The sequence below is a fragment of the Protopterus annectens genome, chromosome 1.part2 (assembly GCF_019279795.1).
Source record: "Protopterus annectens isolate FY-2018-M chromosome 1.part2, PAN1.0, whole genome shotgun sequence".
Lineage (NCBI taxonomy): Eukaryota > Metazoa > Chordata > Ceratodontiformes > Protopteridae > Protopterus > Protopterus annectens.
Window position 1 is genome coordinate 857932883 of NC_056727.1, and position 26916 is coordinate 857959798.

Consider the following 26916-nt stretch of genomic DNA (forward strand, 5'->3'; position numbering starts at 1 on the left):
TGTCCAGGTTACGCTTAAATAAGATCATTGAGGAGCTCTGTTTTACATGAATTGGGAGTTTGTTGCAGAGCAGTGGCAACCGCCGGGAGACATATCTGTCTCTCCAGCATATCCTGCTAATATTGCAGGCTAGGTCTGCATTTAGTTTAAGTCTGTGGCTTTGACATCAATCATTGGTCCATGTAAGCCCATTTTGTAGTATGTTGACATCTTTGGGGAATTTGATGATTTCACCCAGTTTGCAGTCATCAGCAAACTTGTTAAGCCATAGGTCATCTATATTCACCTGGACTTCTGAAAAATAGATACTAAATAGTAGGGGGCGTAGCACAGATCCTTGTGGAACACCACTGATAACAGGTCTGCTAGTAGAGATGGCATCCCCAATTTTGACTATATGTGTTCTCTTTGTGAGCCAGTTGGCAATCTTTCTAGTGACTTAAGTGTTTATCCCCAGCTGGGTGAGTTTCTCGATGCCTGAGTGAGAGACTGTGTCAAAGGCCTTGGCTAGGTCAAGATAGGCAGTGTGAACTGTTCTGCCCTCATCCAGGGCATTAGTGGCATTCTCGAGGAAACCCACCAGGTTTAGCAGGCAGGATCTGCCCTTAATGAGGCCAAACTGGATTGGATCAAGAGTTTGAAGGTCACCTATATCCTTGTTGATAAGGTCCCTGATGATTCTCTCCATGGCCTTGCAGCTAAGGCTGATTAGGATTATGGGTCCATAGTTCCCGAAGTCAGTTGAGGGACCCACTCAGCTGGGACCATACCTCTCAACCTCTTAGAGCAAGAAATCTGGACAAAGGTATACATAAAAGTAAGACAAAGGCCCCAAAAGATGGACAATTTTTAAATATTGCTCTTACAAACTTTGAAAGTTGATAGAATAATAGGTTTTGCATTAGCATGAATTTTCTGAAGGGTATGAAGTCTGAAACTCAAATGTCTTTCTCTATTTTCCAACTTCAGTGTTTATTGATTTGCCACTAATTTTCCAGAAAACCAGAATTTTATGAAACATCTCCAAAAATATGAAGCAAAAATCTGCCCATTCTGCAAAAATCTATACAGTTGAGAGGTATGGCTGGGACAAAGCCAGTACTTAAACTGAGATTGAAGACCATGTTCAATGGTTCTGCTAATTCCTGTTTTAGACCATTTAATAAGCAGTGTGGGATGTTGTCCTGTCTCACAGAGGCTGTGTTTATGGCCTCGCAGAGAGCGGCTATGACCTGCTCTCTGGAGATACTAGGCAGATGACTGGTGACAGGTATGTTATGGGGTATGATTGGTGGGGACAGGGGGGGTGAGGTTTTCGTCAAAAGTGTCCGCTATCAGGTTGGCGATGCCCTCAGGATCAGTATAAGTGGTGGTGTCCACAGCTAGTACAGCACAAAGCTGGACCTTCCCTTTTAGATTCCTGACATAGCTAAAGAATGCTTTGTGATTCTCCACAGCTAGTGATGCTAATTTAATTTTGTAATTAGCTATAGATGACTTTACAAGATGTTTAAGTTTGTTTGTGCTTTGGAGGGAGTTCTTCCTTTGCTGGGACTGTTCCCTCTTGTTTTTTGACAGCAGTTTCTTTCTCTTATTTTATAATCTATTTGTGCAGGATGTCCACCAGGGTGGCATATTTTTTTGTGAGGATCTTGATTTCATCCGTTCCAGTATGGCTGAGTCTATACAGTTATTTAGGTGCTTATACAGGACATTTATATACACCTCAGTATAGGGGGTCATTGTTGTCACTGCTAGGAGGGGTTGTGAAACTACTGATGTCATTACTCAGTAGGCTACAGTTTGCTTTGGAGGACTTTTTTTAACCTTTTTGTTCCTGAGGGTGGGTCAAGTATGATTGTTACTTCAAACAAGACTGATTTATGATCAGACTTTACCAGTGACGGCTCCACACATGGGGTGGTGCAGCGATCCCTCATGTTGGTAAGCACTACGTCAAGGATGTTAGAGGCCTTTGACGGGGTGCTGACTATCTGCTCCACAGCATTTGTGTTAACAAAGTCCAGAAATCTTTGGACGAGCAGTTCCAATTAATGGAAGGAGAGTTAAAGTCAACCATGACCAGGGTATTTGGCTGTACTGAGAGTGACTCATATAGGTCCAGTTAGGCTGTGTGGTTTACGTGGTTCATGATGGGGGACCTACAGCTAACAATGATGTGCAGGGGGCACCTTTCTACAGTTAGTTGGACTTGAAGTAACTCTAAGGAGTCATACTATTTAACCAGTCTAGAGCTTTATTTGTTTTTAATGAAGATTAATACTCCTCTTCCATTGTTTTTTCATGTTCATTTTGTGGTCTGAATGTGTGGAGGACATTGTAGCCTTACCTGGCTGGGGTGCTCTCAAAGGCATTGAACCATGTCTGTGTGACTGCACAGACACCAGCATCTTCCAGTGTGAGAAATGCTTCAAGTGAGTGCAGTTTATAATTTAGACTCTAGCATTAAGCAGCATAACCCTGAGTTTGTTTCTGGAGGATATTTTTCTGTCAGGAATTTTGTTCTTATGACATTGCCTAAAAAAGGCACTATGGAGGAGGCAAGCATCTTTGCCAGCAACCTAAAGCCCAGAGGCAACAGGTGAAGACTATTTTGGCAAAGCACCATGGCCTATTGACTATATCATCCCAGGCTGTCAGATACTGGAACCCTCTGGACTGACACCAGAAGCTAAACCAATTGCTGAAGTCAATCATTTTTGTTTGTATTGTGGCATCATCCTGGGTCAGGGAAGAATGCTGCTTAGGGCTAGGGACATACCTGGCTGGGATACATAATCTGAAAGCTCCATCATGTCTCTCTTCATATAGCCCAATGAGGTATGTCTCAAGTCATTCACTCCAATGTGGACTATGACAGAGTGTGTGCATGATTTGGCGGATCCTGGTATCAGACAGACAGCATGTGTTATTATGTGTAGAGGGTGCTGTTTGGACCATATCGTATGCATAAGGTTTGTGCTTGGGAGGACTTTGTTCTTTTGGTATATTTCTAATGAGTACCTCCATGCATGTGGATTTATGTGGTGTGTGTTTGGTATGTGTGGGAGGTGGAGTGTGGGTGCTGACAACCTGCTTAGTATTTGGTTTGTTGTTACATGAGACAGAGAGCACTGATTCCAAATTCATAGTATAGATCCATCTCTCTCATTTTGTATTTGTATGTTTAAGGAGTAGTAGGTTGTTTGTATACATGAGGCAATTGCTAAATTGCCTCAGGATGCCCATGTCAATCAGGCTGGCTGGAGAAACAGTGGGAAACTGACCTTCCATTATGTCAGGTATATTCTGTAATAAGTGCTGGTGGGTGGGCTAGATGGAATAGGTTCTGCTGTAGAACTAGTAAAATCAGCTAATCTTTTATTTATTTATTTATTTATTTATTTATTTAATTATTTAACATTGGTTTACTGGGAAAGTCCAACTTGGAACAAAGCCAATTTTCAGTGGAGGCCCAGGAAGAAACACTCCAGACGTATGGCTTTGTACCATGGGTGGAAACTGGAGTACCCGGGGGAAACCCACAAAAATGCAGGGAGGACATGCAGACTCTGCATAGAAGGCACCCCAGCCAAGAATCGAACTGGAGAACCTCTTGCTGTGAGGCAGCAATGCTACCGCTGCACTACTGCGCCATACTGTGGGAAGTTTGGGGTAGACACTTGCACCCACACCTCAAAAAGAACAGCTGAGGTGCTCTCCGGGCAGCAGTGCACAACTGCATTGGATGCCAAGAAGCAGGGAAGCTTAGAAGGGTTCCCTAGCAGTTATCGAAGGAAAACTTGACTTTTTTAGCATTTGCATCTATACACTACAGTGCTAACCCCTGTTGCACTGTGTACAGCTACACACAAATGCTGTGTTTAAAAATCAGCTAAGTAAAACTGTTTTCAAACAATCCAACCAATATGAAAGCCCAAGACTGAGCCTTGTTTCAACAGTGCCCAACTCAGATGGGTCCTTGACTACACTCTTCAACCACAAAGGTGCAGGAGGGCCCTCTTGATGTAAGATGGCTGGCTTTAGTACTCAGAAAATGCCAAACAATCTAGATTCAGCTAGTCTGAATCTAGTCTATGCTATAAATTGTTCAAGTACTGTAAATAGGCATTGCAGAAAACACAGTCACAAACAATAAATACATTTTAAAGCACCTAAGCCTGGGTACATATCAACCTGATAGATAAGAACTGTACATACAAAAGTGGAAGAAGAAATTGTTCTCTTCCAGATTTCTCCATTACCCTTCCTTCTTTATCCACAGGTGAAGGACCTGAATTGAACCATATGTCTATTCTCACATAGCAAAGAAACGCATATAGCTGCAGGGTAAGGCCTGAGTTGGAAAAACAAATGTCTGTTAGTTTGAGAAACTTTGCATAGTCTATCTGCCTTTTGGGAACTGAAGGTTGACAATCAGGATTATTATAGGCAACATTAAATACATCCTCCAAGACTGACACAACAGTAGGTATGGGAATGAAATAAGGCATATCTACTTGCAACATATAACATGTCCTCAGTTCAGGAGGAACATCAGTCTGTTCCCATAAACACACCCCACTTGTCTTGGCTATTGTCTGAGAGAAGGAAAAGTCCTCCAAGGGAGTGTGAGGACTAAGTTTCCTATGAATCAGAGATATGGGCTTGGGAATCTGCAAGAGAAGAAGCCCTGTCTCTATTTACATCAGAATCGTCAGATACATTTTCTGTAGGAATATCTCTACTAACATTATTATCAGGTAAGGAATTCTGAGCACCAAAATGAACAGCCTGTAACAATTACCTGAAAAAGGCAAGACAATCCTCTTTTCTAACAGACTATGTCTTCAGATGAACAATTTTTAACTTTGTTTTTTTCTTTACAGGAAAAGTTTTTAAAGATAGACTCTGTCCCATCTAGAGCACTCCTTCTGTAGCCACTCCAAGCAACATCTCCCAGAGTGTCTCCCTGACCCAGAGAAGATTGTTCTCCTATGCCTGGATCAGACAATGAAACAGAAGAGGATGTGGCTGAGCCCCAGTTCATGCTGACTGAAAGGAGAAATAGCTACGCAGATTCACTCACTATTGGCTGAGACATTGACTGAGCCCACCATGATGGTAAGGGCTCTTTGGTAAGTTTTTTTTTCTTTTTAGATACATTGGGAAATGGAACAGCTGGTGAAGGGAAACTATCCACACTGTAACTAAGGAAGATGCCTCAAAGGTTGAACACTTTGCTGGTAAGAGGCAGTCTGAAGGTAAGGTGTCAAAAAGTGTTCACAATCACCACACCTACACTCACATGCACAGTCCCCAATCACAGTAACGCATAAGCAGCACTCTAAAATTCTCTCAGAAACCCCTTTACCAAAAAATAAAGTCTGACAGAAGAAATGGCAGGTACGTTGTTACAAAGTGCACAAAAGCATTGAACACTTCCAGAAATAAAATGTTTAGTTAATTAGGTCAAACTTTACATAAGCAGTACATGTTCTCCAAAATTTAGCCCCTAAACAAGTTAGAGCTTAAAAAAGTGATTCTTGATAGGAAAATTCCAATATTAGAAAGAATACCTGGTTTCTTAAAAGAGAAATACTGCTAAAAGCCCTATTTAAAGCATACATTTTTTTCTTAAAAGGGCAATAAATCTTTGCGTAAGGGTTCCTCACTGGAGATTTATCTGCCAGAAATGAAGCTGAAAGTCATCTGCTGCTCCTGTGAAGCTTCTGAGCTGCTTCTTCATGAAGTAGCAAGAAAGTATGATGAAAACTTCACTCTAACTGCTGATTTCCCTCCAAAGGGCTGTCCAATCAGCAATCAAACTGAAGGTGTGGGAAGCAGCCAGAGGTTTTGGTAGCTGGCTGGTTGTTGTGTCCTGAACAGGCCACAACCCATATAGTCTAAAGGCTACTGCTACTGGTGTAATGGGAATGATGAAAATTATATATGCTATTCTATGATAATAATTCTGCAATACAAAATTTTTAGCACAGAAAAAGATCACAGCAGCTTACACAGTAGAAGGTGGACAGAGCAATAGTGAAGTTGACAAAACCTGCATCTAGAAAAATGATAAAAGACTGTGACATAATCAGGAAAATTGTCTGAAAATTCTGTGAAAGTATTTGCAAAACAGATGATTGGGGTTGGGGGGACAAGAAAAGGCACAACTGGAAATGTCTGGGGTAAATTTACACGTCAAAGTTAAGGGAGCTAGATACTCATCGATTAACAGTCAGAATATATAAGGAAGAAATATAAATAGTGATGGGCCGTCTGGCTGTGGACAAATTAGGGAAGAAAGTGTATAATAATGATTTGGAAAGAACTATTCAATAGTGTCTTGAAAAGCCAAAAAAACAACAACAAAGAGAAATTCCCCCATCTTCAATGCTTGCTGTCTTTTTGGGGTTTTTTTTGGCTTTTCTGAGTGACCTTTTTGATTTCTGCCTTGATTGCTGTTGTGGATATTTTGCATTCATCCTAATGTTAAGGTCATCAAATTATTTTTTAAGATGAGATTTCTCAGAGAAACGATACACTAGCTACTTATGTTACATTGGCAAGCCCATAAAAGGGAGAAACATGTAATGTCCTGTCATGTCTACAGCTAGTGGGGTTTGGCTTGAAGGTCCTGAATGCTTCAATAAAGACTTTAACAAAGTAAAAAAGTGAAAATCAGTGGGCATTCAGAAATCTTACAGTGCAATGCTTGTATCTCCTTATGGGGTCATCCGTATATATCCCTGTACAAATGAGCACATAAAAAAGTCAAACATGTCATGTTTGGCTTTAAAGGCTTTAAAGACCAGAATGTGTCATCAAAAACTTAAAAAAAATAGAGGGCATTCAGAAGCTGCAGATCTGGAGCATTGGAATTTCATTTGTGTCATTTGCATACATCCCATGGGGCTCCTTTAAAAGAAGTTTAGGTTATTACACAGTGAGGATTCTGATTTATCTTTTTGTTTACAGTTTGCTTTTTAGCTTAACTATGTGACATTTTTTCCCTTTGTCTTGAATTAATTATGACAAAATATAATGGGTCTGAAGCGAGAATAGAAATGGAGGGGTGGGGGATTTTGTCAAATATATTAAGCATGATGAGAGGAACTAGAGAGGGATGTCCTCTTTCCCCAGTGCTCTTTGCAATGTATTTGGAGCCATAGGCAAGGAGAATAAGGGATGCATCTACACAATGATATGACTGGAATGTGAGATGGGAAAAATATTTTTTTTATTTATTTTTATTTTACATTTGTTGACCAGGATAGTCTGACTGGGGGATGTCCATTTTCAGTGGAGGCCCGGGGAGAAAAGCTCAAAGGGTAAGCAGATACAGCATTACATAATACCAGCATTACATATTACAAACAGACTATTTACAGAGATTACATAAGTAAGCAAGTTAAACAAGTTCCAGAGGTTAGAGTTAATCCCGAGCATAAATCAGGATTAAATTAAATTACACAGTAAGATGGTTAACAGATTTTTACACATTCTAGAGAGAGTTAGCCAGGCTTGATACAGTGACATAGCCAGTTAAGTGACAAATGTTGTTTGAGTCTAGTTTTAAATTGACATAAGGTGGAAAGTAAGGTAATATCAGCTGGAAGAAAGTTCCAGGCTCTACTTACAGAGTTTGCAAAGACAGAGTCACCGGCTGTGTTATTAATTTTGCTAGTCTGAATTAGTAGTTTGTTAGAGGATCGAAGCAGTCTAGGATTGTTATAGGGGGTGATAATATTTTTAAGTGCAGGAGTATTGTCCGGATTATAGAGGATTTTATAGGCCATAATCAGTTGGTTATACTGGATTAGGCGAGGTAGTTCAAGCCACCCAAGCTGGTTTAGACTGATGCAATGTTGTGTCCTAAATGGTAGCCCAGTGGCAAACCTGGCAATGTGGTTGTAGCAAATTGAGAGTTTGCTAAGGACAGTCTTGTTTAAAACTGAGAGTAGAGGGGATGCATACAGAAGGATTGAAAGAAGGTGAGAGCGAGCTATGGCAATTTTAGCTGGAGGGGTTAGGAAGGCTTTTATTCTGTAAAGTGACCCTAGTTTTTTATTGATGGTTTTGACAGTTTGGTTAACATGTAGGTCGAATTTTAGATTATTATCTATGATGACACCTAATAGTTTTGTAGAGGTGTCAGGGAAGATTATTGTGCCATCATCTGAATTTATGGTAAAGGTGAAAGCGGTAGACCTATGTGGTGGTGAAAATAACAGCATTTTAGTTTTTTTGGGATTTAGGATCAGATGACATTCAGAAAGCCAGTTTTCTATTTTATTAAAGGTGGTCTGGGTAGCTGACCATAACTCTATTGGAGATGTGGCTGAGCAAATCAGAGTAGAGTCATCAGCATATTGGATACAGCTGACTTTTGGGATGACAGTATAAAGGTCGTTAATGAAGATGGAGAACAGCAAGGGCCCTAGTATACAGCCTTGTGGTACTCCAAGTGTGTTAGGTAGAAGGTTAGAGAGTTTGTTCTGCCAGAGGACAGCCTGCTGTCAACCATTCAGGTAGGACTGAAACCATTGTAGGGCTCTAGTATCTAGACAGAATGTTTACAGGGTGTGGATTAAAAGTTAGTGATCAGCCATATCGAATGTCTTGGAAAGATCCAAGAAGAGGGAAGAGGATATATAATTATTGTTGCAATTATGGTTTATGGTGTTGGTAAAGGTTAGGAGGGCTGAAGTAGTGCTGTGATGAGGAAGGAAGCCATGCTGAGTGTCTGCCATAAGGTGATTCTGGATTAGGTGGTGCATGAGTTGTCTATGAATACATTTTTCCATACTCTTTGCAAGTGGAGTGAGTATAGCTATTGGCCTATAACTGGAGAATTCAGTAGAGCTGCCTCCTTTGTGAAGTAGGATTACATAGGATATTTTCCAGATGGTGGGATTTTTAGCTTCTACTATGGTTCGATTGATTAGTATTGAGACGGGGTAAGCAATAGCATCAGCTGATTTTTGTAGGTACTTGGCAGGGAGTTGATCAGCAGAAAGTGTAGTGGGTTTTAATTTTTTGATCAAGGTACGGAAGTGAAGTGGCGACTGGTTGGAAGCTGAATGGGAGTAGGTTTCTAGGGGTGCTACTTTCAGGACCAGGGGAGCTAGGAGGTAGTTGGCTAGCTAGGGCTTGAATTGTCTCAGTAAAGAATCAATTAAAACTGTCAGAAACATCTTCAGGGCTTTTATCAATAGTAGCAGCAGGGATTGCTCAGTTTGCTGATCATACTATATTCTATTTGACAAAGGCAGACCAAGATGCTTCAGTTCTGTGAAATATCTTGCAGCAGTTTCATATATCCTAGGGCTATAAAATAAATGTGGATTTTTGTGTGTCCCCATGTGAACTAATTAGCCAATACCCATATTTATGGGGGACATGAAAGGATGAGAAACTTAGGAGTTTGGCTTAAGAAGGATTCTTTAGCAGCAGCAAAACAAATGTGGGAAGAAACTAACAGAGGCTAATCCAAAATGTAAGGGAATGGAAATTTTTGATTATGAATCTGGCTAGTAAGATACAAGCAATAAAATGTTTTTGGTTCCTCTTATTCTGTTGGCCAAGCATACTTCTATCAAACAGAAGATAAGGTATGGCATGTAATTACTAGGAAGGTCAAGAACTTTATTTGGGATAGGAAGAGGCCAAGGGTTAAGTGGGATAAAATGATTCTTGTAACAGAGCAAAGGGCCATTAGTTGCTAAACTAAAAGGGATACTTTATGGCTGCACGGTTAAGGCTTCTTCCTACTGAACAAGGATAGAAGTATGCTCTGAGTTTTCAGCAAATGATTTCCCACATGTGCAGAGCAGTTGCTGGAGATGTATAGGAAATGAGATAGGACGCTGGAAACTTGTGGTTTCTATAAATGGGAGTGCAGATCAGACAGTGTTTAAAGAAGCACTTTAAAATGCACTTGGGCAAACAATGGGTGAACAGTTTGCAATAGTTAAGGAGATGATGCTATTAAGCTGGAGTCCAAGGGTTGTATGGTTGTATGGAGACAACGCAAGGCCCTATTAAGTTTAACAATGTTAGTTGTCCAAAAAAATAAATAAATAATAAAAAAATGTAAATTAAGCATTAAGTCAACAGTACAAGATATATGTGATATAATGACAGAATGACAGCAGGTGAATATTTAATAAGGGAGGAACAGATGGGGTTTCACATTCTACTGTGAATGGACAAATATGAACCCCAGCAATCAAGCAGGAGAGGGCTTCACTTTCAATACAGTGGCTAGAGACAACCTTTTGCCTTCGTCTCGGAATTCTTGAAATATTCCATTAGTGTACTTTCAGACCTATCATGAGATTGTATCTTTTTTATATTTATGTAGGTATTTAGAATTCCCTAACTTCTACCCAAGAAAAAATAGACGTTGAGTTGGATGAAGAATATGAAGAGATACCAAGCATTTTTTATGTTCAAAAAAAGCTTGACAAGTTTCAGGTCTTTTTTTTTTTTAATTAAAAGCAGCCAAATAGGAATAATTAATGGCATGATGTCCTTACATTCACTGCTGCAATATTCTTTACCATATGGGATTCCCTGCCATGGAAACCCGAATCTCTGGACAGTCTACCAAGGACTACTTGTAGCTTACTTAAAAGGTACACAAAATGTCAGCCAACTACTGCTTGCATAGCACGGGGCATAAAGGTGATGTCCAGGCCTACCATAACCAGAACTTCTTTGACACCAGTTCTGAACATATCTTTTCACTGTTGGTTTGTTTTTCTGCATCCATTTCTGCCATTTGAACACATTTTCATTCTCCAGGGACTACCTACGCCTGACTTCATTGCAGTTGCCGATAAGTGACCTGTTGGGCTTTTTGTTTTTTCTTGTTTTTTTAGTGCTCCTTGAGGTTAACGTCTTCTAGGAAGGGTAAATGCCGGTGTAGGAGACTGATTCCCTATAAGGACCCCCATGATAAGTGTCGTTTTTGCCTAGGAGCCTCTCATAACCATATGCCTTGTTCTGTTTGTCAGGCATTTGTTCCAAAAACCCTTAGCAGTAGACTTTCTTCCCTTTCTTTGTATCTTCAGAACCAGCATCTTAAGTTTCTCATAAAAGATACAATAGAAGGAATCTCCTGCCACGAGGGTCAGCCATTTGAGAAGAAGAAGGTGAAAAATGATACAACCGGAATCTTCCACTGTCTAGCTTCTGTCAGGTGTTTCTCCCACGGTCGTTACAAACCTGGGGGCTCACCCGGCTGTGTTGTTGGATTATTCTACCGCAACAATGTCAAAGGCCAGTGAGGGTACAGCTGACATCACGTCTGGAGAGGCTTCATAGGCGTCCATCTCGGATATTCAAGGGGAACCACGGTTGATTTTTTTCTGAGGGGCTTTGGGGAGTCCCTCAGTCTTTGGTTGGGGAAGAAGTTCCTACTACAGTTCTCGACTGCTGTCCTGGGTCTCAGCCTTCTCAGTTCTTTGGAGGGGAAGTTCCTTTAAAAAATAAAAAAAAAGATTTTTCTGCTCTTAGGGATCCACAAATTGACTGGCAAGCCTTCACTCAGCGGCTGGCAGGCCTTCACTTAGGGGCTATTTACTGCTTTAATGTCTTTAAGGCCTCCTCCAGGGGTTTCAGTTCCTGCTCCTCCTTAGTCCTCCACTCCCCTTAAAAGGCTTCGAGAACAGGATTCTTCTGAGAATGAGTTGAATTCTGATAATAAATCTCTAACTTATTCTACTCAAATTCCTTCTCCTTTGGACTTTGGGTCAGAGGATGTGGAATCTACTAGCCCAGATGTTTATTTTGAGGAAATTTCCTTTGGGGGCACACCCTCTAGGATGATGGATTTTTTTTTTTTATGTGGATTGTTCTCAAGTCTCTGATATCCATAAAAGGTACTATGAGTTACTGTAGATGGAATCTCCTAAACCTGTGGCTATTTTTCCTGTTTTGGCTGCTTTCCTGGATGATTTTTCCAATGCCTCTCATGTGCCTGATTCTCTGCCCCCCTGCTCCCAAGAACCCTGACTGGTTTTATAGGGTGCCTGAGGATTGTTCTTTCCTATATGAATGACCTGCTGTTCCTCTGTAGTGTCTGTAGTCTCTGATAAGCCATATTAATTGCTTCCTTCACCCAAGTTGTTGCCTTCTGACAAGAACAGCAGGTTTACACTTCTGCTACCCTAGCTTTTATGGCTATTATCAGACCCATATGTCTTGGTTTGTGCTGACTCTTCTTTCTTACGCCTGTCAACTTATTTCTGATTTTCCAGCCTCTGAGGGTAAAACTTCTGTTCGTTCTTTGCTAGGGGCTTATTCTAAAGTTGTTTGTCATTCTATTAAATGCAGTTATGATGCAGCAGATGCCTCTTCTAAGGCTGCTATTTTTGTTTTATGAGGAGATATTCTTGGCTTAGACTTCAACGTCTATCTGGTGATATTAAACTTAAGTTGATGGATGCTCTTCTGGATTCTAAATTGTTGTTTGGGGAGGCCGCTGCTGGTTTGTTTAAGTCCCTTCAGGATAAGGGTAAGGCCTTACAGGAGATTAAACATGTATTTGTTTCTCCTGTTCCTAAATTTCAGAGAAATTACCACGCTAAGATTGCCTTTGTTCATATGGCAATCCTGCCCTTTTACTAAAGGTAGGATGAGTGGCAAACGGGCTCCTCCTGCTAAGGCTACTCAGTTTTCAGGGACTCCGAAGCCTTCCTTTCCAGACAAACCAGGTGCTGTGTGACTATCCATGTCTTCCTAGCCACATTCCTCTTTCTCTTTGCCTTTCTCTTTCTCTTCCTGTTTGGCTTCAGATCACTCAGGATTCTTAAGTTCTGTTGATCATTTGTCATGGGGTACTTCATGGTGTGGAAATCCTGGTTTCCATTTATGGGTATTCCTCAGCCTCTTTGCAGACAACTTCCCTTTTTCCAAGAGGTTCTTCAAAATCTCTTGTCTCAGGGTACTATTCAAGAGGTGCTTGTATCCCAAAGGAGGAAAGGGTCTACTCCAGACTGTTTCTAGTGCCCAGGAAAGAGGGCACTTGGAGACCTATTCAAGACCTCTCTCATCTAAACACTTTTCTAAAAGTGCCTTCCTTTTGGATGTTGTCCCTTCAGGTTCTGTTTCCTTTCTTGCTTCCTCAGGCCTAAATGGTGTCTCTGGATCTCAAGGATGCTTATCTCCATATTCCGATTCATCTTCTTTTCAGGAAGTTTATGCATGTCTCTTTTGCTTCCTGGCATTTTCAGTTCACTGCTTTGCCCTTTGGCCTTTCTACTGCCCCATGGGTGTTCACCGAAAGCCTTGCTCCTGTGATTGCTTTTTGCAGGCTTCAAAGGATCCAGATATTTCCTTATTTAGATGACCCATTGATTCAGGCATCCACTCCACAGACCCTTTTGCAAAATCTTCATTTTTGCCATTTCCCCTTCTTCAGAGCCTGGGGTTCACTATACATTTCAAAAAGTTTTCTTTGACTCCTTCTCAGGATCAAGTTTCTCTGGGTTGCAGGATTCAGACGGTGCCAATGATTGAATCCCTGTCCCCTCAAAAGGCCTTAACTCTCATTTCTTTCTTTCACACTGTTCTTCTACTGACTTCCATTATGACCAGGTAGTTTTTGAGAGTTCTGAGTTTCATGGCATCCACCATTCCGATGCTCCCTCTGGCCAAACTTCACATGAGAAAGTTTCAGTGCTTTCTGAAGTTAGTGTGGCTCCAACATGCACATGCTCTGGACTTTGTGGTTCCTCTTCTTCCTTGTCTCAGACAGGAACTTCACTGGTGGATTCAGCAACTGTTTCTGAATCCAGGGATTCCTTTTCATTCCCCTCTCAGGAATTGTTCACAGACACTTTAGACATGGGATGGGGGACATCATTTTGCTCTCTGAAGGTACAGGGGGTATGGTCGCCTCCTCTGCAGAAGAAGCACATCAATGTCAAAGAGATAAGAGTTCTGCTAGCTGTTCAGGCTTTTCATCCTCTTTTTTCTTCAGGGCCTCTCAAGGTGTTCACAGACAATACCACAGTGATGTCGTATATCAAGAAACAGGGAGGAACTAGATCTTATCTTCCTTGCCGGTTGACACTTCGGTATGGGATCTTGCTGTCAAGTATCATGTGACTCTTCAGGCATTTAATATCCCTTCTGGTAAAATGCAGTGGCAGAGACTCTGAGCAGGTCCTTAACTAAGTCCCATGAATGGATGCTTCACAGGGACGTGTTTCTGGACATTATCCACCAGTGGGGTACTCCTCAAGTGGTTCTTTTTGCCTCCCCTCTGAACAGACAACTTCCTCTATTTTGTGCCAGAGTCCCAGGTCTTCTGGTATGGAAAGTGGATGCCCTCTCATTTTCTTGGAAGTGGATGTTTCTTTATGCATTCCCTCCCCTTCCTCTCATTCCAAAAGTTCCATTCAAAATTCAACAGGATGCTCCCAAAATCTTGTTGGTGACTCCCCTTGGCTGGACAGCATTGTTTTCCCCTACTTCTGCATCTAGCCAAGGGCAATCATCACAAATTATCTCACAGGGTGGATCTAATCACACAAGACAAGTGATCTCTCATCCATCCCCACCTGTCCAAACTTCAACTGACACTGTCGGTGACTGGATGCATTTTTTTAAACACCTTCATTGACTCACCACTTGTGACATAAGCAAATTCACATTCAAACAAAAGTAATCAAAATATATTAATATAACAAACACTACACTTCACATATACTGCCACACACACAACCCAAGCAAAACCATACAAACTATTCAATTCCTGCCTTTTTTTTAAAACAAGAAACATCCCCACCAAACCATCACTTAACACCCAGGCAATCACAAATTTATATAAATAAAAACAAACCACATTGACATAATCCTAGTTGCAAGCATTTTACATCACAGACCATACAGTCACACTCAGAGTTGCAAACATTATACATCACTTAGAATCTACCCAATTGTTTACACTCAGACATTACATAGCTCATTTAAGTCCTGCCACCTTTTAAACCTCATTTCTCCCTTGTATGCATTGTTCCGACAATTTCCATTTTTTCCTAAGTGGGATGAGATGATTCTTCCAGTAGAATAGGGTGGATTGGGATTACCCAATTTGAAAGGGTATTTCAGAGCTATAAAATGTGTATAGACAGCACAAGCAGAAAAACTATAATTCAAAGTGGAAAGGGATGATCATGAAATGGGAGGAAGCTTAAGAAACAAGGAGAGACTTGGATTTTGGATGCAGGCCTTTAAGGAGAATAACAATAATCATACAGAATATCATATCCATAAAGTAGCAGAAAGTATTCTAAGAACTAAACCAACACAGGAATGGAGAAAGGAAATTCTGCTGATAGGGATGACTGCAAATAGGGATATAGATAACAGGCAAGAGGGGGCTGGGATTTATTGGAGAAAACTGGCAAAAGAACCAAAGTATTGGGAACAAATAACTAGAGAGGGAAAGATGATAGAATGGGAAGATGCCAAGAATTTATTTGGACTGCAGGTTAGAGATTGATATCAGAGTATAGGCAAAGAGAAAGAAATAGGGAGGTTCTAAATGAAAGACCAGCACTGGTAGAGTTTTTAATAGAATCTAGAACAGAAGTTGCTATTAAAAAGGAACAAGTAGTACAGCATATAAAATATTGTATGATAACTACAAGAATCAATCAGAGGAGGTTAGAAAGGATTGGAAAGAGAGACTGGATAAGCAATTCACAAAAAAAAAAACAAAACAAAAAAACAATGGCAAGATATATGTATGTCTCCCAAATATGCAACAAAATTTAAAAGAGTTAGGATTTTTGCCTGGGAATGTTTGCTTAGATATTTTTATATCCCAAGTAGACTCCAGAGAATGTTTCCTCAGGCAGGCTGCAAATGTTGGAGGTGTGAAGGGAAAAAAAGATGTAATTTGGAACATATTTTCTGGGAGTGCGGTGAACTGACGGACATTAAGGATTCCATACTGGATGCACTGTCGGAGATGCTGGGTGAGCAGATTGGTCTGACGAGGTAGATGATTTTTCTGAGCTGTGATATAGAATCAGAATTGCCAAAAAAGTAATTACTAGAAAATGGAAATCAAAGTATAAACCAACTATACTGGAAGTAGTGGGTGACAGGATTTTGATTCCTCATAGACACCTGTTTTCAGAGGACGTGCTACAAGTCCTGCAAGAGGCCAGGAAACCTACTACTAGGAAATAATACTTATCCTAATAGAAGACGTTTTCTATTTGGTGTCTCTATCTTGCAACCTGGACCCACTTACTGTGGCTGTACATTTGGTTCTCTCTTATTTGTGTGAGTTGCTCAATGCTGATTTGGCCTATTCTTCTATTAAGGCCCACTTATCAGCTATCTATGCTTGTTTGCCTTTTTCTCCTCCTCTAGCTCCTAGATTTGAGGTGAAACAATTTCTTAAAGGCATCCTTAATATTAGACTTCACAGGAAGCCTATTGCTCCTCCCTGGGATCTTAATTTTGTTTTGGAGAAGTTGACTCAGGCTCCTTTTGAGCCTGCTGCTTCAGCCTCCTTGCATCATTGTTCCTGGAAGACTGTTCTTTTGTTAGCTCTTACTTCTGCCAAATGGGTGTCTGAGTTGTAGGCCCTTATAGCTTGTCCTCATTTTTTGATCTTTCATGAGGACAGAGTGTCCTTGCGCACTAACCCTTCTTTTATGCCTAAGGTGGTTAATGAGCTTTCACTTAACCAATAATCTGCCTACTTTTTCCCCCCTCTCTGCAAGATGACAGTGAGAGGGTGCTGCATACTTTGGATGTGCATAGACAGCTCAGGGTTTATTTGGATAAGACTAAAGCTATTAGAAAATCCAATCAGTTATTTGTTTCTTTTCATCCTAGGTCTTTGGGACTTGCTGCATCCAAGAAAACTGTTTCTTCTTGGATTTCTAAGGCTATTTCCTTTTGTTACACTTTTCATGGCAAGAGCCTTCCTTCTTAAGTTAATGCTCATTCTGTTAGAGCTGTGGCTTCTTCTGGTGATTTTTTCAAGGCTTAGATACTAACTCTATTTATGAAGCAGCTACCTGGACTTCTGTGCATACCTTTACCGAGTACTACAAGTTAGATGGCATCTCTAGAGCTAGGTCTGGTTTTGCTAGTGCCATTCTTCATGGCTTTTTAAGTACATCTTCTGCTCTCTCCCCCTCCCCAGTGTACTCTTGAGCTTTGGCACTCTCCCATATGGTAAAGAATACTGCAGCAGTGAATGTAAGGACATAGTACAGCTGTGTAAAATCTTACCATAATTGTCAATGTCCTTGCCTTTACTGCTGCAGTATTTCATCCCTCCCTCCATCATCCTTGTCTTTTGCCTTCCTGGATGTACGGATTACCTCTTGTGTTCCTTGGACTGGTGTTCCTACTGAGGCAATCAGTTTTGTTTATGGTAGGCTTAACCGTCGCCTTTATGCCCTATGCTATGCAAGGAGTGTTTGGATGATGTTAGGCAAACCTTTTAAATAAGCAACAAGTAGTCTTTGGTAGACTAGCTGGACGTTTGGACTTCTGCAGCAGGGAATCACATATGGTAAAGAATACTGCAGCAGTGAAGGCAAGGAAATCTACCATTACAGTAATATTTTACCCAACTATACTTTCTTCCAATAAACAAAATAAACAATGTAATTAAAATCCTTAGCAGGATCTGCCAGCCACAAAAGCATTTGTTGGTGACTGCCTCATGTGATGTCATTAACAAATTACATTAAACACAAAATGATCACCTGCTTTCAAGGAAAAAAGTTATATTTAAAAAACTGACTATCAAACTGTCAAAACAAAAGCCGAGTGACCAATCCATTTAGACAAAACAAACAAACAAAAAAAAAAACCTGACAAATAAGCATGACTTGCTCTAGTTATAATCAGGTTGCCCTCGACTGATTACAGTGCAGTGACATAACCACATATCCACTGACTGACTGCTAAAAATATTTGGTTGCAAGACTAACTCCTGTCTATGACTTATTTCAAATGATGTTTGCAACTAAAGTGGTGTCAATGTTATTTGTTTTTCATTTAAATAAATGCAAGATTGCCTATGTCATACATGATCATTTAATAAAGATGTTTACTAAAAAAATGTGTTTAATGTTTACCATTTACTTTCATACCCACTCCAAAAAATAACTGCTTAGGTGTAACTGTTATATTTGAGAGTAGGCTGTCTACAGTAGAAGGAAATGATGTATTTTAATAAATACTTCATCAAGCTTCAAAGTTATTTGGCATATTTTGGCTTAAAGCTTTATTTTCAAAACTTCTATGGGGTAACAGCTTATCTTAGGAGGCAAAGACAAAGAAGATTTTGAGCATGAGTGCTGAGCTCATGCTTACAATGCCTCCAAGTGAATCATCAGAGATAAAATACCCTGTCTTCAGGCATAATATTTTTTTTTCACTTTAGGATGCTGAAAGTTAAATCTACAAGAAAGTGAAGAAGCTAGCAACTGTTAGGGATAACTTCAGATGTCAAAATGCAGTCTCAATTTACATAAACCAGGCAAAAATGTTTACTGAAATAATTTCTGTTGTCTCAAATTACATAAACCAAGTAAAATTCTTACTGAAAAGCAAATCTCTCAACTGTACAGATTTTTACAGAATGTCCACATTTTTGCCTCATATTTTTGGCCCATTTTTCATAAAATGGTGGTTTTCTGGCAAATTATTGGCATTATCATTAAAGACTGAAAACAGAAAATAATGACAGTCATTTAAGTTTCAGACTTCATACCCTTCAGAAATTTTATGCTAAACAAAGCCTGTCATTCTATCAACTTTCTAAGTTTGTAAGATAAATATTTAAAAATTGTCCCTATTTTCAGGCCTTTGTCCCCCATTATTTATGGCTTTGGCCGGATATCTTGATCTAAGAGGTTCAAAGGTATGCTGAAAGTATTTCTATCCAAAATTTTCCCTTAATTCTAAATTAAAATCTCTATCAGAATCAACATGTAAGCACAGCAAACAATCTTTGGGAACATAATCTTGTGATATACACAGAAACACATCCTGAAATCTATTCACAGTTTATATTACTCTCTCAGCTAAGGAAAGTGTCATTGATTAACAGCCTGCCATTAATCTGACTGTTAACACTAAGTGAAACAAAAGAAGCCACAGCACATGAAATTATCATTTCTCCAACAAATACTTCCACTAATGTAATCAGATTTCCTTAAATTTTCCTTCATGGTATCCCATTATCAAATTGCATTCTGGACTCTAAAACCTATTATTGTCATTTTCTAGCAAGTTCCAAGAATAGTTCAGTTAAAGGAGCATGCTCAGTGCAGAACACAAGTTGCTTAGTTCAGCATAAAGGTGAGTCAGCAAAACCCAGGTTAAGCTTTACTGTTAACTGTCGTAATTGTGGTGCCAACCATGAGTCTAAAAGAGAAAAGTGCTTAGCATTTGGTCAGCAATGTCACAAGTGTAAAAAATGGAATCATTTTCAAAGGTTTTGCAAGTCAAGTAAACCTCACTCAGCTGCAAAGAAAGGTCACTCAAAAAAGCAAGTTGATCATATATGCAATCCTATTTTCTACGTACAGTAGATGGTGTATCAGTAATTGGTGAAAAGGTTAATACAGTAGATTTATTAGCAAAGGGCGAAGTGGTTTGTACTGTCTTGATCCATGGTAAATCCATCAACCTCAAAGTAGGCTGGTTCAAAGTGCAATGTTATATCAGCAGGAACACTTGCTAGAGTAAGAGCTGGTGAACAACTTAATGTGGCTAGTTGTGCGAGACTTTTTGCATACTTAGGTGAAGACATTCAAACCAAAGTTTCAGTAGTGCTTTCATGTTATTTGGCTGGGAACAGTTACAAGGTATTGTTTTATGTAGTCCGAAGACCTGTGCAGTCATTATTGGGTCTCAGAGACAGTTTGAGAATGGATTGCTTTCCTTCACTAAAGAGGTTCATCACATAAGCCCATGTCCCAGTTCCAGCTTCGGTGATACTATTTTCTCAGAGTATGCTGATGTTTTCTATGGCAAGCTAGGCAAGCCTCCAGTTCTGTATTCCATGAAGCTACACCCAGAGGTCAGTCCAGTGGTCAGACTGGCAAGAAGAGTTCCAATAGCTTTCATTGTTTCATCTAAAAGGGCAGGGTCGTTTAAATGTGGGATGTGTAACCAATGTCCTTACATTTTAAACAACGATTCTGTTCATTTACCATCTAGACATACAACTTTAAGGGCTCAAGCCTATTATTCCTGCACTTCCTCTGGAGTGGTTTACCTTGGGATTTGTCTCACTTGCCATGGTTTTTATGTGGGCAAAACCAAAAGAATGCTAAAAAAGAGAATCTACGAGCATGTTTACGACATTGCTAAGAACAAAGAGATCAATGCTTTTTTTTAACACTCGTTAATTTGTAGTCGCATGAATATAAAGTTTTTTGTACTAGAACGAGTAACTCAAGACCCCAGAGGTGGTGACTGGGAGACTCGTCTTGCTAACAGGGAGTTGACATGGCAGCTTAAGTTAGATGCCACTAAGTTCCCGGGCATGAATGACAGCATTAGTCTTGCTTGTGTCCTCAGGGCAAACAGGGACAAACTATGACATTTTGTTGGGGTTTATTATATTAAATTGATGTGTGTCTCAAATAATTTTTTATATAATATTTATTTTTAGGGTACATAAAAGTTTACACACTTATGCTACCTCCTATCAGTTTTTATTTTAAGGTGTTATGTTAATGTTGTTAAACTTGGTTTTTTGGTTTGACCAAGTAGTACACAATTGGTGTACCTTTATTTTTGGTCACAATTGTAATATAACACAACACAAGTTTATTAGTATTTGGGTTTTGTTAAGACTATTATGTTAACCCACTGTCATCACATTGACCATTATTTGGTACACACTGATGCATAGTTTTTTCGTACTGTCTAAGTCTTATCTCCTCATTTTTTGGCTCATATATTTCTCTTGGGTTTTGACAATAGAATAACAGGTCTTGGCTTTAAAACTTGTAACTACTCTCATTGTGTTCAAGCTAGCATTAGTTGAAAGCTGTTAAACTATTAGTTTTGTACAATCACTAATGTTAAGGTTTATTATTTATTATTATTTTTAGTACGTTGTTCAAAGAAATTTCTTGCTTTTAAAACCAAGTTTTAGACAGCTATAATTGACATTTTTAAGTTGTGTAAAACATCTTAAAACAGTTTGATTAAATGTTTTAATTAATTGATTTTTATCATTGTAATTGGTTTTTTTAATTGTTTAATTGGCTCAGCAGTTTAGTATAAAAGCACTGCACTGCCATAATAGCATTGTAACTTGATAAAGCCTGGGATCGCCAGGCGAAAGCGCTTGTTTTATTTTGTATTAAAGAAGATTCTGTTTTCTACGCTGTTTCTGAAGTTGGATTTTTATCAGTTTATCCGCTTTTGCAAGGAGGTTTCTCAGTGAGATTTTTTAACTTCTGGCACCCTGCTCTACAACTACAATTTGTCCTAGAAGCCTTGGTACGCTGAACTCTCGCCAGCACTGTTTCTAAGTTTGTTTTTTGCCTTATCTTCCTTGTGTTTGCTTTTGGATGGCGGAGGACTCTTTGTGCACTGACTTCCTGGACATGCCTCTAATTTTACGTGACGAGCAGGACGATGCTCCGGTCACGAGAAAAGAGTTTAACCAAGTTCTAGCCTTGTTAGCCCAAATTAATAACGCACTAAATGTTTCCAACAGGGCTGGAGCTGTTCTTTCACCAAACACTTTGCAGCAAGGCACTAACAATAACAACCAAACTCTTCTACGAGGTCAGGAGCCGAACGGCGCTGATTCTGTTGGGCAGCCTTCTGCAGCAGATAAACAGAACTGTCGTTTGCAACAGAACAATGCTTGCTTTAACAACGCACAACCATCGGGCTTGCAAGATATGGAGTTTAATTTTAAGGCATGGACTGAACAACAGCCCTTGCCAAAACAAGGTACTTTTAATAATTGTCATGAACAACTTGACTTTGACTTTGAAAACTTTAACAACAAACTTTACAGCTATAAAAATATGCAGCTTGAAATCAACTATTTGAATGAATGCATTAGAGTACAATGAGTCCCTAAAGGGCTTCGTTGTTATAAATTTCCTAATGGTGTCAACTTAGGTTCAACTCTGCATTCTCAACTTGTAGACCTTTTTAACAAAACAGGTTTAGAGATGTTACAATTGATGGTGCAAGACTACCAAAATAAATCTAATGTTATGTTAAATGAATTAACCATACTTAATGACAGTATTGTCAAACACAAGAATTTCTTGGGTTATAAGAAGAAATATAATGATGTCTTTGTGGAAATTGACCAACACTGTTTAAAAATTCTAGATAGGAAGGCTAGAAAATTAGAGAGAGATTTGACTGAATACAGAGAGGGCAAGGCCTATCCAATGCCAGGTAGACACAAACAGGCAGCTTCTGATTTAGATGGTTCACATATTCCTAACGAAAGTAGAAATTTTGTTAGTACACCAAACATGGAGCCAGTCAGAAGGAGTGAGCGTTTAGCTCAAAAAAGGTGGTGGAAATCAACCACAGGTTTTTCAATTTCCCCAGGGCAGACCAACGGGGAGAATCAACACATCACATCAACAGAACTGGGGGAGGGCACGCAGGCAGTAATTGATGTTGTAACTTCTACTTTATACACAGACGTTGCTGCTGGGCCGAAACCAAACTACCAGGTGGTTACCAGTAACAACTTTAGTATTTTCAACTTCACAGTCTGCTGTCACTCCTGAATTTTTTGATGTTTTTACAAAAGGGTTACACTTTGTTCCCCCCAGACCATCTTTTTTGCCCAGACTGTTAATTGAACTAAAGTTGTTCATTAGAAATTTGAACTTGGCCATTTATTTTAAGGATTTGACTCCACCAGAAACCGCCATCAGCAGGCGTAGTACATTTAACCCACCCACACACCCTAGTCTTAAAACATTTGAAGACCTAGTAGAGAAAACACTTAGGTTGAGTCTTTCTAAAAACACTAACACCTCTCATAATTATTGTAATTCTCAACTACACTTAGTGATTGACTCACTTAAGAAAGAAAACATCAGGGTTATGAAACCCGACAAGGGAGGTGGTGTGGTTCTTATGTACAATTTGGATTAAGAAAATTCTATTCATAACCTTTTACAGGACATCAACACCTATGAGCAAATTTCCAAAAATGAGCTTAACATCGCTTACGCTAACATTAATTACACTTTGCAAGACCATCTGCTTCAAGGGGCAATTAATGAAAAGTTATTTAATTATCTTTTTGTCCCTAAGCCAAAAATTCCAGTCCTCTTCGGAATTCCTAAGGTTCACAAAGGTCTTGAGCCTCTGAAATTTAGACCCATTGTGGCTGGGGCGGGTGGAATTATAGAACCTCTTAGTAAATTTGTTGACCACAATCTAAAACAATTTGTCCCCACACTTTCTTACATTTGTAAGGACTCATGGGAGTTCCTGGCCAGTATCCCCCTAAATGTCTGTACCCCTGACCTTTTAATGGTCACGATAGATGTCATTGAATTATTCCCCAGTATTCCGCACACTACGGGTATTGAATGGTTCAATGAGATCTTAGTCAGTGAATCTGGGTTGAGCAACAACCTAGTCAATTTAATAGTTGAATGCATGGACATCATTTTACACAACAACTTTATCTTTTTTAACGGGGAATTTTTCAGGCAAAGAAAAGGAGTGGCCATGGGCGCCCCGTGCGCATCAGCATACGCGAACATCGTTTTATACAAATGGGAGAAGTTGTATATCCATTCTTCTAAATGGAAGGACTTTATTGTCTTTTACAAGCGTTATTTGGATGACATTTGTTTATTTTGGCAGGGCAACAAAGAAAGTTTTTTCGAGTTTTTTGAATACATTAACTCGACTACTGACTTTCTTTCCTTTACCTATGACATCAGTGAGGTTTCTTTGCACTATTTGGATGTGCTCTTGACTAAGGACACAGAAAAAACTGATTTCCAAACACAAATTTATAGGAAAAATACTTTCTCAAATGCATTTTTGCATTTTGATAGTTTTCATCCTTATTACATCAAGAAAGGCATAGTCAAAGGCCAACTCATAAGAGCATCCAGGATGTGCAGTTCCTCCAGTTTGTTTCTAAAGGAGGCAGAATTTTTGAGAACTTTATTTCTCGAAAGAGGCTATCCCACCCAACTGATTCAGAACACAATTGTGGAAATTAATGCGAAAAGGGATTCTGTATATCCCCCTTTGTTAGGTAAAGGTTTGCCCTTGCCCACATTGCCAGCAGTTAGTTCCTCGAACATACAGAGGAGTTTTGTGTATACATATACTAATGATTCACAATTGATTGAGAACACTATGCGTTCTTTTTGGCCCATATTGACATCACAGGAAGACCTTGGTACATCACTACCTGACAAAATACACTTCATAAGGAAGCGGGACATTAATCTTAAAGGTATGTTTGAGCAATCATCTTACACCCGGAGTTATTTTACCACCACCGTTTCATCTAAAAGGGCAGGGCCGTTTAAATGTGGGATGTGTAACCAATGTCCTTACATTTTAAACGACAATTCTGTTCATTTACCATCTAGACATACAACTTTAAGGGCTCAAGCCTATTATTCCTGCACTTCCTCTGGAGTGGTTTACCTTGGGATTTGTCTCACTTGCCATGGTTTTTATGTGGGCAAAACCAAAAGAATGCTAAAAAAGAGAATCTACGAGCATGTTTACGACATTGCTAAGAACAAAGAGACCAATGCTTTTTTTAAACACTCATTAATTTGTAGTTGCATGAATATAAAGTTTTTTGTACTAGAACGAGTAACTCAAGACCCCAGAGGTGGTGACTGGGAGACTCGTCTTGCTAACAGGGAGTTGACATGGCAGCTTAAGTTAGATGCCACTAAGTTCCCGGGCATGAATGACAGCATTAGTCTTGCTTGTGTCCTCAGGGCAAACAGGGACAAACTATGACATTTTGTTGGGGTTTATTATATTAAATTGATGTGTGTCTCAAATAATTTTTTATATAATATTTATTTTTAGGGTACATAAAAGTTTACACACTTATGCTACCTCCTATCAGTTTTTATTTTAAGGTGTTATGTTAATGTTGTTAAACTTGTTTTTTTGGTTTGACCAAGTAGTACACAATTGGTGTACCTTTATTTTTGGACACAATTGTAATATAACACAACACAAGTTTATTAGTATTTGGGTTTTGTTAAGACTATTATGTTAACCCACTGTCATCACATTGACCATTATTTGGTACACACTGATGCATAGTTTTTTCGTACTGTCTAAGTCTTATCTCCTCATTTTTTGGCTCATATATTTCTCTTGGGTTTTGACAATAGAATAACAGGTCTTGGCTTTAAAACTTGTAACTACTTTCATTGTGTTCAAGCTAGCATTAGTTGAAAGCTGTTAAACTATTAGTTTTGTACAATCACTAATGTTAAGGTTTATTATTTATTATTATTTTTAGTACGTTGTTCAAAGAAATTTCTTGCTTTTAAAACCAAGTTTTAGACAGCTATAATTGACATTTTTAAGTTGTGTAAAACATCTTAAAACAGTTTGATTAAATGTTTTAATTAATTGATTTTTATCATTGTAATTGTTGTTTTTTAATTGTTTAATTGGCTCAGCAGTTTAGTATAAAAGCACTGCACTGCCATAATAGCATTGTAACTTGATAAAGCCTGGGATCGCCAGGCGAAAGCGCTTGTTTTATTTTGTATTAAAGAAGATTCTGTTTTCTACGCTGTTTCTGAAGTTGAATTTTTATCAGTTTATCCGCTTTTGCAAGGAGGTTTCTCAGTGAGATTTTTTAACTTCTGGCACATTGCTCTACAACTACAATTTGTCCTAGAAGCCTTGGTACGCTGAACTCTCGCCAGCACTGTTTCTATGTTTGTTTTTTGCCTTATCTTCCTTGTGTTCCAATAGCTATGCAGAGCAGAGTTAAAGCTCGGCTTGATAAAATAATAAAACAAGGGGTAATTTGTCCAGTTTCAAAACCAACTGAATGGATGTCGTCTATGGTAGCGACTCACAAGAAAGGCTCAGACAAAATCAGAATATGCATCGACCCAACAGACTTGAATAAGACATTGAAAAGACCTCAACATTCCATGCGAAATATCGAAGAAGTCGCAGCCCTAATACCGAATGCCACTGTGTTTTCCATCTTAGATGCAAAGAGTTTATTTTGGCAAGTGATGCCTGATCGCAAATCTTCACTGCTGACTACATTCAGTACCCCATTTGGAAGATATAGATTTCTCAGGATGCCATTTGGAATAAATACTGCAAAAGAAGTCTTCCAGCGTGCATTGGAACAGATCTTTTCAGGTTATCCCTGTGACATAATAGTAGAATGATTTATTAGTCGGAAGCAATGGTGAAGCAGAGAATGACAGAAACCTCAAGAAAGTTCTAGACAGAGCATGTGAAGTAAACTTAAACTCAATCCTCTAAAGTGCAAATTCAGACTACCAGAAGTTACATATGTAGGTCATTTGTTTATAAGTACTGGGTTAAGACCAGACCAGTCCAAGCAAGCAAACTGTTTCTTCTTGGATTTCTAAGGCTATTTCCTTTTTGTTACACTTTTCATGGCAAGAGCCTTCCTTCTTAAGTTAATGCTCATTCTGTTAGAGCTGTGGCTTCTTCTGGTGCTTTTTCAAGGCTTAGATACTAACTCTATTCATGAAGCAGCTACCTGGACTTCTGTGCATACCTTTCCCAAGTACTACAAGTTAGATGGCATCTCTAGAGCTAGGTCTGGTTTTGCTAGTGCCATTCTTCATGGCTTTTTAAGTAAATCTTCTGCTCCCTCCCCCTCCCCAGTGTACTCTTGAGCTTTGC